The 18,811-nt window shown below is 43.7% G+C and overlaps 1 long non-coding RNA gene across 1 annotated transcript in view; it reads left to right on the plus strand.

Moving 5' to 3' along the window:
* Positions 1 to 2,108: 2,108 nt before the first annotated feature.
* LOC135410043 (uncharacterized) overlaps positions 2,109 to 18,811 on the plus strand; it is a 44,849-nt gene continuing 28,146 nt past the window's right edge. Inside the window, exon 1 of the long non-coding RNA XR_010428495.1 lies at positions 2,109 to 5,164. This is a non-coding gene — a long non-coding RNA (uncharacterized LOC135410043). The remainder of the gene's footprint in view (positions 5,165 to 18,811) is intronic.

Raw genomic sequence — 18,811 nt, forward strand, 5'->3', positions numbered from 1 at the left:
GCCAGCCGCCCTCTCCCCCCGCTCTCCCTGCCTTCCTCCCTCTCCCCCCCGCACGGTGTCCCCGGCACGGCCCCTCCTCCTCCCTCCCCCCCCCGCCCCTTCCCGCGAGCGCGTCACGGGAGAGTCTCGCGCCACCAACCCGTCGCCGCCGCGCGGTCAACAAACGGCGCGCGCCAGGCGGGCAGGGCCGCTGGGCCAGGGCGCCCCCTGGCGGGGCGTCAGCACACGGAGCGGGGCTGGGAGGGGGGCGCGAGCACCGCGGGGCACGTGACGGCGGGGATGGGCGGGGCGCGGCGCGAGCAGCTCTCGCGCCTCTCCCCGCGCGCCCGAGTGGGCTGCGGGGTGGCGGCGCCCCCTGGCGGCCCGACGAGCGCGCCGCAAGCGCAGGCGGCGATGGGCAGCGGGACGGGAGCGGAGCGCGGGGGGTCGGTGTGCCCAGCACGGCCCGCACCTCCCGCGTACGGGGGTCGCTGTTCAGGGAAGAAGCGGGCGAGGAAGGCCCGAGTTGGGTTGTGGTGGTGCCAGCGTTTCTCTCCGGCCTGGACACCGGTGGGAGATGGCGGGAGGGGGGTCACGGCCTGGCCCTGGCCCTGCCCCTGCCCCGGCTGGGTCCTGGTGGCTGAAGTGGGTCTGAGCCGGGTTCAGGTCTCCGCAGCCTCACTCTTGAACGGATTCCTTCTTCAGGAAAAGGGCCTGCTTGTTCCTCTTGCTTGCTGGACATGGGCCTAACACCCACTGGCTCCTCACATGTGGTTATGCATTTTTATTTACAGAAACACAGAATCAGTTAGGTTGGAAAAGACCTCCAAGATCATTGATTCCAACCTTTGACCAATAACCACCTTGTCAACTAAAGCACTGAGTGCCACATCCAGTTGGTTCTTGAACACTTTCAGGGACAGTGACTTCACCACCTTCCTGGGCAGATCATTCCAATGTTCAACAACCCTTTCCATGAAGAAATTCCTCCTGATGTCCAACCTGAACCTCCTGTGGCACAGCTTGAGGCTATGTCCTCTTGTCCTGTCACTGGTTGCCTGTAAGAAGAGACTGACACCTACCTGGCTACGACCTCCTTTCATGTGGTTGTACAGAGCGATAAGGTCACCCCTGAGCCTCTTTTCTCCAGGCTAAACAACCCCAGCTCCCTCAGCTGCTCCTCATAAGACTTGTGCTCCAGACCCTTCACCAGCTCTGTTGACCTTCTCTGGATACACTCCAGCACCTCAGTGTCTTTCTTATAGTGAGGAACACAAAACTGGACACAGTACTTGAGGTGTGGCCTCACCAGTGCCAAGTACAGAGGGACAATCACTGCCCTGGTCCTGCTGGCCATGCTGTTGCTGATACAGGCCAGGATGCCACTGACCTTCTTGGCTATTTGAGCACACTGCTGCTCATGTTCAATGGCTATCGACCAGCACCCTCAGGTCCTTTTCCACTGGGCCACTTTTCAGCCTCACTTCCCCCAGCCTGTAGCACTGGATTGGCTTGTTGTAACCCAGGTGTAGGACCTGGCACTCGGCCTTGTTGAAGGTCAGACAATTGGCCTTGGCCCGTGGATCCAGCCTGTCCTGCCCTCTGCAGAGCTTTCCTACCCTCCAGCAGATCAACGTCCCACCTAGCTTCGAGTCATCTGTGAACTGACTGAGGGTGCACTTGATCCCCTCATCCAGATCATTGATAAAGATTTCAAACAGGACTGGCCCCAGTACTGAGCCCGGGGCAACATCACAAGTGATTAAGAGAAGTGTCAGGGTGCTACCTGTTCTTGCCTGGTAACTTTAAAATCCAGTGTCCATTTCAACCCAGTCTGATGAAGGGATCTCAGACTCACCATTATGAAGCTTTACAAGTTTCATTAGAAAGAGTGGCAGTGATGTTGCATGAGAGCTCAAGGTAACTTACCTGCTGAGCTTTCTATTGACAGCCAACATATTCCAATGCCAGGCTGGTCACAGCATGTGTGGGCACTTCTCCAGTTCTTCCCCAGTTGTAGCTCCTGGGAGAACATTTGGGATACTTTGAAATGTGTCCATGGGTAGGCTGAGAAGAAGGGAAGGCCAGTTGTGGGGGAAGACATAGGGTATGTGGACATTCTTGTATAGGAAAGGAAGTGTAAATAAGATGGAAATCCTTAGGAAAACCAGCCTTATTAATTGTGCTGCTTAGATAAAAATTATTACTGAGTTACTTGTTCTAATTCTGTTATATGCAATTTGTTTTATAAAAAGCAAATAGCTGCAGTCCTACAACTGTGTTCACACAGATCTGCTAGGAGCCATCACTGATACTAGACAAAATTCCATTTTCCTAGAACCACATCAGTCGACCCACATGGGCCCAGTTCCAGGGATGAAGTGGTACATGTCTGTCACTGTAAGACAAGGGCTTATGTGGAACCTTATTTTCTCTCCCTGCATTGCCAGAGCAAAGCAATAGTTGTCCTATTCTGTGAAAAATGTTACAATTTCAAGTATTTTTGTGCTCTACACTGTGCGATAAAATCAAGAACCTTTATGCATGTTCAGACTTTTACCCATGGCTAGTTACATACTGCTCAAGGTATCCATGTAGGATAAGAAAAAGTCGAGTTTGGGTCTGCATAGGTCAGTTGACCATCAGCTATTTTAGCCAGGGTGTCGTTTCTTCATTTCACTTGGAGAAATACTTCTAGGAAACCTCCTAGCACCCTCAAATATTTGGCTTTCACTCAGTATTTCAATGAAACTCCTCTTCAAAATGTGGGTGTTTCCTGCTAGAGGGAAGCACTAACTAGAGTTTTGACCAGCTTTAACCTGCCAAATTTTGGAGACATTGTGGCTGGCCACTTTCAGACTAATTTCCTCAGCAATTATATTACCCCATCCCCTCAAAAAAAAAAGTTCTGAAAAACACTTTCTTCAGAAAAGAAATATATCTGTTTCACTGGGCCAGCATTTTCCACTTTTTCTGAGAAATGTCTCTACTAATCCCAGTCCTTGCCAGTCTGGAGCAAACTGTTAAAGTATTGTGTGACTGGATGTGTGCATTATTTTTTCCTTACAGAGCTATTTCTCTAGGGGGCAGTTGTGGAGCAGAAAGGCAGAAAGACAAGTGGAATAGGGATTAATTTAAGTTAGCAAGAACAGCTTTAAAATGGTTAGTCAATGATTATATTTTATTTTTAAATAGAAACTGACATATAAGCAAATTATAAGAGGAACCAACAATTATTTAGAGAGGCATATGGGGATAGCTGTTTTGTTCTGTGAAATAAAGCTGGGGTAAGAGTTACCAGTGAAAAGCTACATTGAAGTAGCCATATTATACTTTCAGCAAAGAATACATACAGTTACTTAAAATAGGCCAATATTAGATTAAGAAGAAACAGAAAAAGGAATTAATGTCAAAAAGAGAATAAAATAGGGAAGTTTAGGAAAAGGGCCAAATATTAACAATAGTAAATTATTTTCTCTGTCTTGTAACACCCTCACGCTGTAATGCATCTGCGCCTGAACTGACAGAGAAACATCTTAGGTTATAGTAGCCAGATTGGGGACAGGGTCACATGCTTGTTCACTGGTAAATATTTACAGAGTGAAGCTTGGCTCAAAGCGTGCTGACTTCAGTAGAAGAATTCTTGCTGTCTTCACTGAGTTTGGAATCCAGTTTGAGGCTGGGGAGAGAGGCACTGTATGTTCTGTGGGACTGCGTTCTTAGCTGGGCCATCTCAGTGAGGTGTTATTGTTGAGCAACCTTTACCTATAAATCTCACTTTCTGAGTCGAAATCTGCTCCAACTTACAAAAAGTATGTCTGATGTAATTTCAGTAGCTTCAACACAAAGGCATTTCCAGGTGAAATACGAGAGGCTCAGTGTCATGCTACTTGCAGCCTAATATGGGAGCAGTGACTGAGCAGTGACTGTGGCCTCTGAGGGCTGCTGTCATAAATATAGAACAGCTCTGGGTCTCTTATTGTGAGAAAAGGTATGTAAAGCCACCACCAGATCTCTCCCCATACTGATATTTTTGTGTATTCTTTCTAGTCTCATGTGTCAGAGTGATGTTGGGCTGTCATAGTACGCACAAACATGAGGGTCAACAGAGAACCAAGCTTCTGGTATTCCACAGAGAAAGGAGAAAACTTAGCTCTGGCTATTCCATTGCTTGCCATTTTGCTAGTGCACAGGTAGTATACTTCAACTGCTTGGCTCTACTAGAGCCAGCTAAACGTCTAGTAGAAGGCATCTCGCCACCCTCATCCCATTTCCAAACAAGGAGGCTCCATAAGGTGAAGCAACCAGTTGCTGCTCAATATTTTCCATAGCAGTCACCTGCCAGCAGATTCTGTAGCCCTTACTCTGTGACAGCAGTCCCTTGACAAGCAAATAACCCATTGAGAATGGCTACAATGGACCTTTCCCTTGTTCTGTGGTAGGTAGGTCCTTACTTCTCACTCTGCAGTTTTCCTGCTTGAGGAGCTCTTGGAAGCGTCATCTGTGCGAAATTCATGCTGGGCGGGAGACTCCTCAACTCAGGTTTTCAGCAGTAAATGCAGAGGTGTTTTTTATTCGGGCAGCACAGGGACGAGGTCAGAGGGCACTGAATTCACATCAAAGGGTTGACTGGGCTCCCTGGACCCTTTCATAGCAACAGGTTCAGCCCTGTAAGTCAGGTATTTTCTCCGCCCAAGCCACGGAAGGCTGTTCAGCACAGATGTGCATAATTTATTCCCGAGCACGCCCAATGCTCCTGCTTGCGAGTCGCTCAGGCTGTGGCCGCCTCTGTGGTGCTGTTTTACGCGCAAACACGTGTGTACACAGGCACCTCCTGCAGCAGCCACCCGCATATCCGGGGATCGACACGGGCCAGCCCTGTCCCGGGGTGGGGATCGGCCCAGGACAGCCCTGTCCCGGCGTGCCACCGTGCAGCAGGACGGATGCGTGGCTGCCCCTGCCTCCCGGCAGCAGCGCCGCACGGGGAGGCAGCGGCTCCGCTGGCGTCTCCCGGCGAGGCGGTGCTGCATTGCGGGCACATCCCGCCCCGCCCGCCCCCCTTCTCCCTCTTAGAGAGCCCTGGTGACACCCCCGCCGTGCCCCCGTCCGGGAGGTGTCGGTCGGAGAGCCAGAGGGAAAGGAAACGTGCTCGTCTGCAGTTTCGCGTATCTCTCGCAGGGTAGAGGTAATTACGAACGGCAGAGACACATTTCACAACTCCTGCAATGCTGTACTAACACAGGCTGCTGTAGTGATGCCCTAAATATTGACATGTAAAAGCTGCAGGATTATTGCAGTGGTTTCCTGACCAGGCACCATTGTTTCATGGTAACCAGTGAAACTGCTATTGTTAAATCTCATCTGCAGTGTTTGGTTGTAGCATCAATATGTTATATATCTTTACCTACACCTACTTGTTAATTATGATGCTAGTTTTCATTAGCTCCTAAAACATAATGCACTCAGATATTTTTAGGTGCAATATATGTTTTATTAAAATTATGATTAATTAGTTCTGCTAAGCAGAGCTGCTCTTGCTCTTTCAATAGTGAAAGAACCTAAGGATTTCTAGACAGGGATAGAAATCTGTGTCTTTCTCACATGATTTTTAAACATCACAGAAAAAAACCCAACCAAACAAGAAAACCCAACTTCTGCAGGATAATCTACACTTGCAATCAATCTTTTTTTTTTCTCAGCATGTTAATAAAAACAGTTCTGAAAGGATAAAATAACATAAAATCAAAACTTGCAGAGAGCAGCAGTCTGCATTTGGGCCAGGCTTTAGGGGAAATGGCTGTAGGACTCTTTGCACAGAAGGCATTCTCAAGGCAAGAATAAAGACCCAGCTAAAAAATGGTGGGAAGAAAAGCAATTATGAAAAACAGACAGACAAAGGAAAGGCTGTTGGAAAGAATCAGAGCCACCAGTTAGCTTCAGGCATTTTGCTAATGATGGAGCAATATGGTTGTTGTGTTCCTGCTGCAGTCCACAGGACCAGTGTTTGAAAGGAAAGTTGTCACCAACAGATACTTCTCCTGTGTGTTCAAACTGCTCCACTAGAAAGAGTAAAAAATGCTGGCATGTGAAGCCTATTCCTGTGGCTTTATTTTGCCAACTTACTTTACCCCCAGTAGTCATTCTGGAGAGGTGCAATAGTGTCCAAAATGGAGGAATGCATCAGGCCTATTTTGTACAAAGTGTGAATTTATTGAAGAGTCTAAAGATTCCTCAGTCCTCTTTTCCTCTTGCTCATTACTGTTGGTGGGTGTAAAACTCTTTAACTGGTGCAGATTCTGTGGACGCAGCTGAATGGTGAAGAATCCTCCCCCAGTCATACAGCAGGGCTGCATCTGCCCTTGGAACTGGGAGGAACATATAAAAATAAGTTTTATTTTGGCTAATTTCATGCTGAAGCAGTCTAGGACACTGCAGTGGAATTTATTTTAGATAAAAATTGCACATCTGCAAAGATTTCTACATCATCCCAATACTGCTCTGGTATCTCCATTTCAGCAGTTCCCTCCATGCAAAATTGGTTTTGTGAAGAGCAAATATACATGACTGGATTGCCATCTGCAGCACCATTTATAACGTATCTGAAACTGTGGCTCTGTACTCAAAGATATTGTTAAATAATATACTATCCATATATAGATACAATGTGTGCCTTTATTCTACTGACCTTTTATTTTCATAGTCTTCATAGGCTAATACTCACTGATAATAAGTTTTGAATCTCTGCTTCAAAGAGAAGTTGAAATTGAGTCCTTGATCTCATTTGCTGTGATTCTTACAGTTTCTTCATCATTCCCAGCTGAGCTGTGAGCGTTGTTGGACACAGACGTTCTTTCAGAGTTTTGCCTAAAGCGAGTGCTTGCTACAACACAGGACAGTCTATTCAAAACAACAAAGTTACCATTAGGCAACTGGAAAAAACCTCAAACCAACAACAAAACCCTAAGCAGGTGTATTGGATCATGATAATATAAAGAACCCTCAAGCTGTGTCTCTCACCTAACTCCCCAGTTTCTTCATATTCAGAAATGTGGTTCTCTTCTCCACAGCAGATGACTCCCTGCTGACTGCAGGACTTTGCAGGCCCTTGTTCAGCTGTTTGCAAGTTGCACAAGAGGAGAATTCTTACTCTCTGGAATATTTTTCTGCTGTAAACTCCAGATATTTGTGTTAAGGAAGGGGAAAGATTTTTCTTTTACAAGGTCAGTTACCTCCAGTTCTTTTCCCTTTTTCTACTTAGAGTCAGTGTCTTCTTTCTTCTCAGAATCATTTGAGATCTTAGTTATATGGAAGTCTATAAATTTTACTTCCATTGAGTGCTGTCAGGGGTTTTCTTTACTGCCACTGTGATCAGGGATTTAACGGATGCCACTGGCAGCATTCAAACAGACTTACATATTCTTTTCTCTCTGCACAGAGGGCCAGGCATTATTGCTGGGGCTCTTTCTCTGTAAAGCCATAGCAGAGCTCAGCTTCTCCATGGTGGAAATTAGTCAGTGTATTTTTTCTGTCTCTCAGGGTGTTTGAGGTACCTGAATAACAGTGAGTACCATATCTGGAAAAAAAGTTACAGATTCTGTTGCAACTTGCAGTTAACTGGCAGGAAGGATCCTGAAATACTTTGGAAGACAGAGCTGCACTCTGACATAGCTTTGCATGTTATGTCTCGCGGTATCTTGAAGAATGCGAGTATTGAAAAATGCCATTGACATCAGTGAAGTGGATGTGGTGGATTTAGTGAATGCAAATACAGAAGATGCAATTGGAACCAGGAATGAAGGATTGAATTAATTTCTCCTAATTTAGCTACCCAAGGTTGAGTTAGCCTTGAATGCACCTGTTTCCACTGAGACCCTAGGGTGACTAGCTCATATGTAAAGGTCCATGCTCTGATATTAACTATGATAAATCTTACTTGCAAAAATCAGTCTTGCATATTCTCACTTTTTTGCCATGCATCGTGGTCTTCTTACACTTTATACTTTGGCTATTCTGGGCTACTGGGAAACACGCTGACAGCTCTTGAGAAAACAGCCTCTTGGATGGGTCTGGCCTACTCTGGCTCTCAGCCAGTGTGGAGTCCCAGAGAGAGTCAGAATTGCCACAACACTTAAAGAAGGGATAAACAAGTAGAAAGTGGATAGTAACATGAGAAAAAGAGGACAGCATGCCATCAGGATGAAATGGCATGAATGTTACAACCAATTTACTAGTAGAAAGCAGTAGGAAAAAAAAGCTTCTGCTGAGACTAGATATAGGAAAAAATCTGGAGGATGTTTGTGAGCCAGAGACTAGTCAATACAGGTTTAGGGGTTTTTTTGTGGTTTTGGTTTTTGTTTGTTTGTTTTAATGTAGACAGAGGCCTCTGCAATTCTCTTGGAGAGAATTTCAATTGCTTCAGATGATGAGATAGAACAAATCATACTTTCATTGTGGGAACATTGGAATCCTTCCCTTTTTGCAAAATTCCTGTCTTAAGTTCATTGGATGCAAATTTGCCAGAAGGGAAAGCAAGACTGAGGGTCTAAATGTTATGATAGAGAAGATTTTCATAAGTTCCAGTGAATTATATAATATTACAGATGCATGCTGCAGTCACACTCCTGAATTCCAGGCAGTTCTATGAGGCTGCGTGCTGCACAAATCATACAGCTGTGATGAACAGAAACAGGTCTAAACCAGATTTCAGGAGTTTTACTGTTTAAAAATGCTGAATATTGGTTGTTACTGTTCTCCTGGAATGCTACCTCTTCAGACATGAAACTAAGTGAAATTTGGCTTGGAGATTCATTCTTTTATTAGAGACATGAGACTAAAAGGAAGACTATGAAAAATCTTTCCACTCATGCCTGTGATGAATTCTTCTGACTTACATATTAATAAAGAATACCATGAATTAGCAAAACTCTCTTCCTAGTACTCTGTCCTAGCTGGACAGAGGATATGAGTGTAGTATGGAGTGAATGCTAATTTTTCCATGTTCAATTAGAGGTAAAAATTTTTTTTCAGAAATGCTGAGCATTTAGAACTCCATCTGATTTTAAGTGTGTGAAAAGTTTGGGATAAAAAGTATTATCTCCAACCACAGCCAAGGGCAAGTTATTTTGGCTGGGTGTGCTGGTTTCCTGCCTGAGAAAGGCATAGCACAAATTATTTCCTTTGACATTTGTAGTTTATTAAGGATTTATCTATGTTTTGCACTCCTAACTAAAATCACCATATAAAACCACTATAAATGGCAGCAGCAAGTGTTGTTTCAAACCAAGCTTGGTCTTTCTGAACTTAGCGTTCAGAAAATCAATGAACTTTAAAGAAAAAATAGATCATTTTACATGTGGACCCTAAAACAGCTGCAAAATGTTACACTTTCTGAATTAACTACTCTGTGGTCATTTTCCACATAAGTAAATTATTAAAAAAATTGCAAGCAATGCACAAGTTGTCTAGTTCTTCTCTTACCTGAGTGTATCTTGGATAGGCAACTGATAATACCTCAAAAGTGTGTGCGATGCTTTCAAGGGAAGACCAGAAAAGATCATCCAAAAGATGGCTCACTCCAGGTAATCCAAGACATTTTTTTCCTTAAATGACAAACAAAACAAGGCAAAGGCAATAGACCAGCAAGTCAGGCTTGCTAATGCTAAGACAGAAAAGAGTTTCCAAGAGAACTCCATGTGGCTCATATTTCAGCACAGCGTAAGGCTTGCCCATAAACGCTGCTTTAAAAGCATCAGTGCTTAGCCTGCACTATTCTGGTGCTCAGAGCTGTGAAAAGAGTGTCTGTCCCTAGCTGACCCCTGCTTCTTACACACACATCTGGCCTTCCACGGCTGGGACATTTCCTGAGAGGTTTCAGAATAAGTTCATAGAGTCATAGAATGGCCTGTGATGGAAGGGACCTTTAAGATCATCTAGTGCCAACCTCTGGTTGTAGGCAGGGACATCTTCCACTAGACCAGGTTTCCCAGAGCTCCATCCAGCCTGGCCTTAAACACTTCCAGGGATGGGGCATCTACAGCTTCTCTGGACAACCTGTTCCAATGCCTCACCACTACCACACTAAAAAATTTCTTCCTCATATCTGATAATATCTGATATTCCTAATATCTAAATTTGAAGCCATTCCCACTTGTTCTGTCACTACCTGCCCTTTAAATAGTCTCTCTCCATCTTTTTGTATTCTCCTTTCAGGTACCAGAAGGCTGTGTTTAGGTCACCTCAAAGCCTTTTTTGTGCTGGATTTTCAGAAATTGCACTCTTGGGCTGAGAGGAAGTTGATATTTTTGCCTGTAGGGATACAGCAGTACTGGTTTCTATATGGGTGAAATCTCATTTTGTTTCCATGTTCCTCTTTCTTTTTCTGCTTTCTCCATGTGCACACATATGTAGACACACACAAACAAACACAGACAAACAGGACATGGTGTGAGGAGGAGATGTGGCATGTGCCTCTTCTTCCAGGACTCATTGTGGGAGCTGTGAGGTGGGTAGTGAAATATGTGTTGTGTCTTGGTGTAGGCACACCAGGTGGGGTCTCTAAAAGCTGCAGCAAGCCCACCTTGGTCTTGGATTCCCATTGTAAGACACTTGCCTTGCACTGTCCTCCAGCATGGGGCCTGGGCCTTGAAGCCATCCTTTATCTCAAGCAGCCTCAACCTAATTTTTGCCAAAGCTAACCCTTCTTTCATATATGAATGCAGCAAGTGGCAAATCCAGGCAGCATGCTCTGCCCTAGGTGTGAGAAGGTCCTGTGGATTCCCATGTCTCCGCTCCTGTGCCTCAGACGAGCACTGTGTATGTGAAATCTCCACTGGTTGGACGGTAAAACTGGAAGCACAGAGAAGCGATAAGGAACAGAGCAAGCGGATACAAAAGGGATTTGGATCATTTAGTTGATGAGCCAGCAGATGGTAAATGCTGGTTGGTGTAGAAAATGAAAAGTAATTAGTCCGGGAACAAAGAGCAAATGTAGGGAAAGGGTGTTACATCCAGCACACTGATCAGACTGAGAAAGGGGTTACTGTGGAAAAAAGACACAGAGACACTGTCACTTCAGTGCACAGCTGCAATAAAAAAGGCAAACAAGACACTAGATCGATGGAACAGTGAGCTATAATGCACCATGAAAGAGGCAATACAGTCCTCTGGAAGATGGTTATTAGGCCCCTCCAGACTACTGCATGGAACATGGGTCACTGTCTCAGGCAGGCTATGTTTGGAGAAAGGTGCATTATAACGCAACTAAACTCTAATGGTTTCAATGATTTCAGTTCTGAGGCAAAGTTAAGAGGCTCATTCTGAGGTGTCAAAGAGACCTTATAGAGATTTAAAAATTACAGTAATGATCAGTACAGTTACCAGACAATACTCATAGTAATGCAAGATTATAAAAATTAAGGAAGTGGTACTGAGCAGAGAGCAGAAACTTCACAAACTGCTGCACAAAAAACAGGACAGCTACCTTCTGACTGCATTGAGCTAGCTGAAGTGGAATACAGCTTCAGGAACACATAGCTCAGTCAAGTGAATGATTCACAATTAAAGTACGTGGAACTGTCCTGTGGAATAAGCAGGAGGAGAGTAAAGGTCCAGATAAAAATAGGAAAATGATTTAAGGGAAGAATCCCTCCCCAGGGATTTAGGGTCTGTTTTAATTTGGATTCAGTTTGAGCAGATTCCAAAACTGTATCTATTTACCTGCTAATAGAATGAACAACCTTTATACACAAGTCATAATGAATGTGGGTTCTCCCAAACCACATTCAAAGAGGAGAAAAGGTGAGGGGGAAGCTAAATGTTGCCTTGCCTTCTTGCAGGGCTAGATTCAGGTCTAATTAAGACACAGAAAAGTTGTTGGGCTGATGGTTATGAAAAGTTGGAACACCAGGTGGGGTCTCTAAAATAGGCAATAGGCTGAATTTGAGGTCAGCAGGTAGTTTACCAGACTAGGGAAGGAGGGAAAAACTGGAAGCATGTGTATGTGCAAAAGAGGATGTAAGCACTAAAATTGCAATTAAACAGGTTTCAGGCACCAATGCCTACCTAGAAAACTACCAATACCTAGAAAAATTGTGCGTGGTTGTGCAGGCATTAGAGAGGCACTTGGAGTAAGTTTACTGACATGTGCTGTGGTGCAGATACAGAAATGCTACCACTGCAGCTGGGCTGAGCTGGATGGAGCCCATATCTCCTCCTTAGCCCTGAGGTCCTGAAGCTGGTAGATATGGTTTAGAGCATATGGATTAACTACATGGGCCTTGACAGGAAGCTGAGGCTCCTTTCATTTAGCACCGTGGCCAGAGAAGACAGTATATTCCTTCTATTTGGGGTATGTCGTCAGGATATAGGAGGTTCATATGCACAAGCCTCCTAACAGAGAGCTTGCTACTGGATTAAGTCCTGATCAAGCTTTGCCTTTTCTGTAAAAGGGAATGCAAGGCAGGGAAAAGGAGCAGGCAAGACTGAGCTTGATTTTGAGATGAAGTGAGGAAGGTAGCGAATGCTGTCACTCCCATGTCTACAAGGCTGCAGCTCCACAGTTGTAGCCACCCTATGATAAAGAAAATTGAGATGATAACACCTTGTGCTGATTAACTACAGGTGGTGCCATGACTCACTAGTGGAAAAATGCAGGTTTGAATTTGCTGACATTGTTGCAGCTAGACAAAGGTTTTCTGTGCCTCTGAAGTTTATGTGGAAGTGGGAAAATAGAAATTGTGTAGTTCATGTAGACTGATGATCTGGCCTTAAAGTGAAACTGCTTGCAAAGGAGATAGAAGGACCTCAGAGAAAGATGTAGGATAATCTACCCTTACAGAAACCTAATTTTAATTCTCCCATAGTCAGGTGCTGGCTTAAATTCTAAAAGCCTGTCTTTTTACTTTTTCCGAAGTTTAGCATAATTGTTCTGACTGGATATTCCTGTGATCCATATAGCCATCCAATCCTTCTTTGAATCCTGCACTGTTCTTGACCTTAGTGCTTCCTGTGGTGATATCTTCCACTGTCCAATTACACATTTTGTGAAAGAGAATTTCATTTGATCAGCTTTGAATACATGAGGTCTTCATTTCATTGAATGTTCCTTTATTCATCTGTTATGTGGCAAGGTAGAGAGAAGTGTCAGATACTTCTTCTCTAAAGTATTTGTTATTTTATCTCGCTGTGTGCCTTCTTATGTGCCTCCTTTCTGAGATAAACAAATCTCATTCCTTTCAGTCTCTTCCAGTGATAGTTTCTGCCTCTGTCTTTATACCTCCCACCCCCTAATTTGCTCATTCTCATTCTTACTCTCTGACCTCCACTTGTTTCTGCAAGATCTTTTAAAGCTTGGGAAGGGGCATGAACAATATGCCAGAGGAGAATTCAGCACTGACTGTTATAAAGGAGAATATTTTCTGCATTATTCACTGTCTCATTCACTGAGTAGCTGAACATCTAGTTAGCTGTTTGGGTTGCAACTGTACCCTGAGCAGATGTCTTAGTTGAGTTGTCTGTACTGTTTTTTAGACAGTTGGTGCTGAGATCATCACCTCAGACCTTAATTACTGTAACCAGCTCCTCTCTGGCATCTCTAACGTTCATGCTGTTTCATTTCATTTGGCAGAAATCTCGCTACCCAGGAAGTCTGCATGATCCGGTAACCTGACCTTATCTCACCTTCCTAAATCTTTTTTTCTACCACATTAAGAAGAAAGGTCTTACTCTTAACTGAAAAAGGCCTTTTCATTGCTTCTTTTTTGCTATCTGTCTGCTTTTATGCCATCCTTAAGCTCTTCATGGCTTCCTTTTCATGTATTAATAGTTTTGACATGCATTGCCCACACTGTCCATGCTGTCTCCATGTAAGAGCTTTTCTATGCTGATCTGCAAGACCATCCTAAAAGTCTAGTTTTCTGGTAATACCTCCAAGATGCAGTGAAGGGTAGTAAGGCAGATTCATCTGGAATTCCTGTGTGGTATGTCTGTAAGATGTGCCTAGATCTGAAAGCACGAACAGCATGTTGAAGGTGGAGCTCCCCTTGATATTTAGCAGGAGGAGTACCCCTTCCAACCCCCTCAACACAGCTTGATACATGGAGTCATAGCACAATCAAAGCCAATTTGTGCCTTCTGTGTCAAAAGAACCACACCTACTTCACCATATATGTGTTTGCTCGTATGTACTAAATGCTCTGGTATTGAGGTCCTCATTTTCTGGCTATACTTCCTTGCTCATGGGGATTGCTCCTTGGAAAGTCGTAGATATAGTTCATGTCACATTAGACAGTGACCTCCAGGGCTGTCAGGGGAGCCAGGCACTAAAACAGTTAAATAGATTATCCCACTTTCCATCCTATTATGACTCAGTGCAGAAAGCTTTCTTAGAGTTCTGGAGCTGAAGGTGTCTCTCCCATGCAGCTCCTGTGGGCTGTGTTTTTTGTATGGGAGGTCTGTTTGCAAAGTCCTGTCTTCTACAACTAAAACTCCAAACATTCTTTAAACAGAAAAAGGAATGACTTCCAAGTGTTACTTGTTTTTTGAGCCTACTTCATACCAAAGTGCTATTTTACTGTGTTGGCTAGATAAATATGTCTTTCCTATTAGTATGTAATATTGGAAATTAATAAATTATCACAGCTGTGAGTGAATTGGAAGTTGACTGAATGTTGTTCAGGAGGTATCTGAAGAATATTATCTGGGGAAGTGCCATTGAGAAGGATACATTGTGCTGAAATCCACGAAGATTTTGTTTCTCTATTCTTATATGAAAAGGAGCTGTAGTGGTATTAGGATTTGTCCAGTTTATTTTTAGAGAGGGCAACTAGAATGGTGGACAATTTCCAACACTACTTAAAATTGGGAAGACACCACTTAGTGGAATCTTTTTCTTACTTTAATAACACTTTAATAAATGCAATGTAATCTGAATGTCATCTCTTCATTATGAGCCAGTTGTGTCTGACTGTTTTAAATTGGCACTTGTAAGGCGAATGGAAAGGTGAATAGAATAGCTGAGCTGAAGAAGCAAACCCAGTTGGGTCACTTCTGTTTCTTTGGTGTAAAATTTTCAGAAAGCATGCCTGATAAAGGTATAATCAAAAGAGAATTTTGGATTGCTTTCAGGGTTCCAACTGCCTTCCATCTTCTCAAAGCACCTATTCATGCTTTCACAGGAGCTTTATGAAACCATGTGAAGTGGGTATCAATTTACCCTGTCTTATGCTTGGAGACAGACCATATAGCTTTATCCTCTTCTTGTGGCTTTGTCTGGATGATGATGATGAGTTTTGTGAGACTGACCTAAAGCAGCAAGACAATACAAAATAAATTTTTGTGTACACCTCGTTCACCGTGTTTAAGCTTAAATCCTCTACTCTTGCAGTGTTTTAACTCAAACAACTTCATACACAGCAGAGGATTTGATTTGATTTGATTAGAAACTATTAGCTCGAGCTAGTCACAGGACCTAAGCCTAGATACTTAAATCCCTGCATAGTCAAAATTTATGTTCTGATGAAGCAAGAACAAATTGTCTGCTCCATCTAAACCTTTTTATTAAACTTCTATTCAGCATCATGAAGAGAGCTATAAAAACAATCCACTGAGTCCAGATTGGCCAGGTTGCAGTAACTTGTGGAAGCAGATGACACCTTGTTTATGGTTTTGTGTCCTTGAAGTTTAAACAACTTTTATCACTCTTAGCTTCCTCTTTTTTTTTTTCCCAGTTCACCAGTTAGCTTAGGATGCTAGTAAGAACTACTCTATTGATCACACCAAAGGACCATTAAGACTAGTGATTTTTTTTCTGACTGCTGCTAGTATGAGATGTGCAAAAGCAACATAAAGATGGAGCACACATGCTGTGGTGGAACAGGCCCCAGGCCCTTACCAGAGGGTGTGCTGTGGCTGATGTTGGGACTGTGGAGCCTGTTTTGGAAGTTTGATTTTCTTTAGTCATTTTTCAAACACCAGTATTAAGTACGTGGCCACAATGTTCAGCTTGGAGTAGGGTCTCTTCCTGAGAGAGGGCCTATTTAGTTTAAGAAAGGCTTGCTTTCAGGCTGTGACAGGTAACCCACTATATTGACCTGAAAAAAACCAAGCAGATAGACAGAAAACCAAAAAATCATGGAACTATTGCCTTCTGGCTCCCCTGTTTCCTAAAGGATTTGCTCCGTACCCTGAAGAATACTTGTAGGAGTGTACTTTGCCTAATCTGGCAGAGTGGAAGTCTTGTCTGGGGCCCTGTATCAGGTGCTTGGTGATTTAGAAGGGACTGGAAATTACTGCTCTGCGTAGGGACTAGTGCCTGGATCCAGGAGCTCTTCCCTCAAGTGAAGGTTCATTCAAGGCATACACAAGGTTCATTCAATCCCTCCACATAGTACATAGGGTGGCCTGGGGCCTGACACAACATTTGGGGCCAGGCACCTGAAATGATGTATCTTGTTACAATGCCTAAATGCTTTAACTAGCAAAGCTGCAAAAGCTTACTCTTAGTACTCCGTGAGAGGGCAGCAGTGAAAGGGCTGGGTATATCTCTCAAGGAAATCTGTCAAAGATGGGTACCTTTTCCCCAATGGCTTTACAAAACAGATATACTCATTGTGCTTAGTGTCCATTCTCTCTGCTTTACCTGGAGGGATTTGCAAATCATAAGCTGTCCATAGCACTGTGGGACTAAGAAATTTTTTTTCTGGGGAGCAGGAAAAAAAAGGAAAAAGAAAGATCTGTATCTATAGGACTGTGTTCCCCATTATTTTAAACTAGGTATAGGCATATATACCGTACTCTCAAGTCACAGTTCTCAACATATGTAACCTTAGCTTCTTATAGCTGATTTGTAATACTGGTTTTTGAAAAATGACTACAGAATATCAAATCAGTACAAATTCACACTGTCAGAAGTTGCATAAATGGTCTTGGGAGACACTGTAACAGTACATCTCTACTGATCAGTAATTCTTTATAGGACAGATTTCAAGCTAATAATCTCTATCCAGGCAGTTGGGTAGCCTGGCTTTAATCTTATGGAACATCCAGACATGCTGGTGGTTCCTATTCTTAAATCAAAGAAAATATAAGACTCACATTATTATGAATGTGAGCCTGACGCAAATGAAGTGAAGGACAACAACAGGGTCTGCATTTCAGCAGGACTTGTTCCAATGTTTCCTTTTGTGTTTTGTCTTGTGGGCTTGCATGTCTAGTGAACAAGATCACAGCCTATTCTGTTTCAGAATAGCAAATACTACAGCCTATGCATACTTTCCTCAAATTAGCAGCAGAAACTCCCCTAAAATGCAAAGTTTCCCTCTATTTTTTCCCCTTTCTTTCAGTACACATATTCCATCTTCAGATTTTGAGGTTTTTTTCTGTTTGACTTTGCAGTTGGCTTGATACCATTCAAAGTGAAGCCCTGGGGCAGAATTTTTAGCAAATAGCAGTCAAAGAGCTGTGGTAAATTCTTCATTGCTCTGTGTCTTTAAATCAAGATTGGGTGCCTTAATAAAAGGTTAGGCTTCTCTTCATCAAGTTATTAGCCTTTCATAAAGGAATCCCTTGATGAAATGTTATGGCTTGTGTTTTCCTGGAAAGTAAGACTAGATCATCATAATGGGCCCTCCAGGTCTTTAGCTCAGCGGTGCCTGATTTTCTTCCTGACCTTGAATTACACTGAGAAGAGGAAGTTTAAGAGGAACAAGTCAGGAAGTAAAATTCTGCATGAATATTTTGCAGGATTGCCATCAAACTCCTGAGGTGTTCCGGGACAGAGGCAGTGCTAAAGCTCCATTAACTAGCAGAAGTTAATGGAGCTGTGTATGGTGTGTAGGACTGAACCAGCATTGGTGTGGGAGATAGCAGTGGACTCACTCTGAACCTCAGTGGTCTTGTAAAACACAGCTATGGGCAATTGTATTCCTCGTGCCTGGTATGTCAGCTCCTCAGCCACTGCATGTCTGTTCCTCAGCCTCTCTCCATCTTCGCATGATGGCAGTGCCTGGGGAGACTGTTCTTTGCCTGTTTTCCTGTCCTAACGGAAGTAGCCTGGCAGTGATTTGGGGCAGCGATGCCATGTGTCAGCCCATCATGAATCACAGCATGTCATAAGACTGAACTTGTTCCTGAAATACATTCCCCACCCTCAGTAGCAAAATCTTTCCATTTGTGTGCTTGAACATGTGATGGTCACAGTCCATTAAAGGCACAGGTTTGTGTATGGGGGTGAGTCATGAAAGTGCGGAACATTGTTTGGGAAGGTCATTTCTTCTGGCCTGCACCTGAGATGTTCAGGCAGTACCTGCCCCAGCTGTCAGATGCTGCTTGGGAAAACAGGCCTTCCCCAGTAAGAAGAGGGAAAATGTTCAGCACTGACTCCCCAGGTATTGATCAAGTAGAAAAGATCCACAAGATGCTAAAATGGTCATGTTAAAACAGCAGCATTCAAGTTTTGGTGTAAGTACGGAATAAGTACTTCTAAGAGATGGCAATCCTATGTGGGAGGAAGCTATAGGAATTGGGAAATAGTTGGTGAACAATGTGCATGTGTGTGTGAGGATAGGGGAAGGCAGGCTGGAGAGTGACTTGGTACTTGTATTTCTCATGGATTTATCATAATGGTGGCCTATACATTGTGAACTGCTGCTCTGCAACTGCTGAGATTGTGGCTGTCTTGGCACTACTTAGAAATGTCAGTGGCCTTTAGGTACAGGGGCTTGTCTCCTACATCTGCATAAAGAAAAGTTTGGATTGGTGATGTGCTCATCCTGTGCCTCATTAGAATGTAGTAGTGACTCTGCTCTCCTTTCCCCAGAGAGCGGCCTCTTTCCAC

This window comes from Pseudopipra pipra, chromosome 2 (assembly GCF_036250125.1).
Source record: "Pseudopipra pipra isolate bDixPip1 chromosome 2, bDixPip1.hap1, whole genome shotgun sequence".
In the NCBI taxonomy this organism is placed as follows: domain Eukaryota; kingdom Metazoa; phylum Chordata; class Aves; order Passeriformes; family Pipridae; genus Pseudopipra; species Pseudopipra pipra.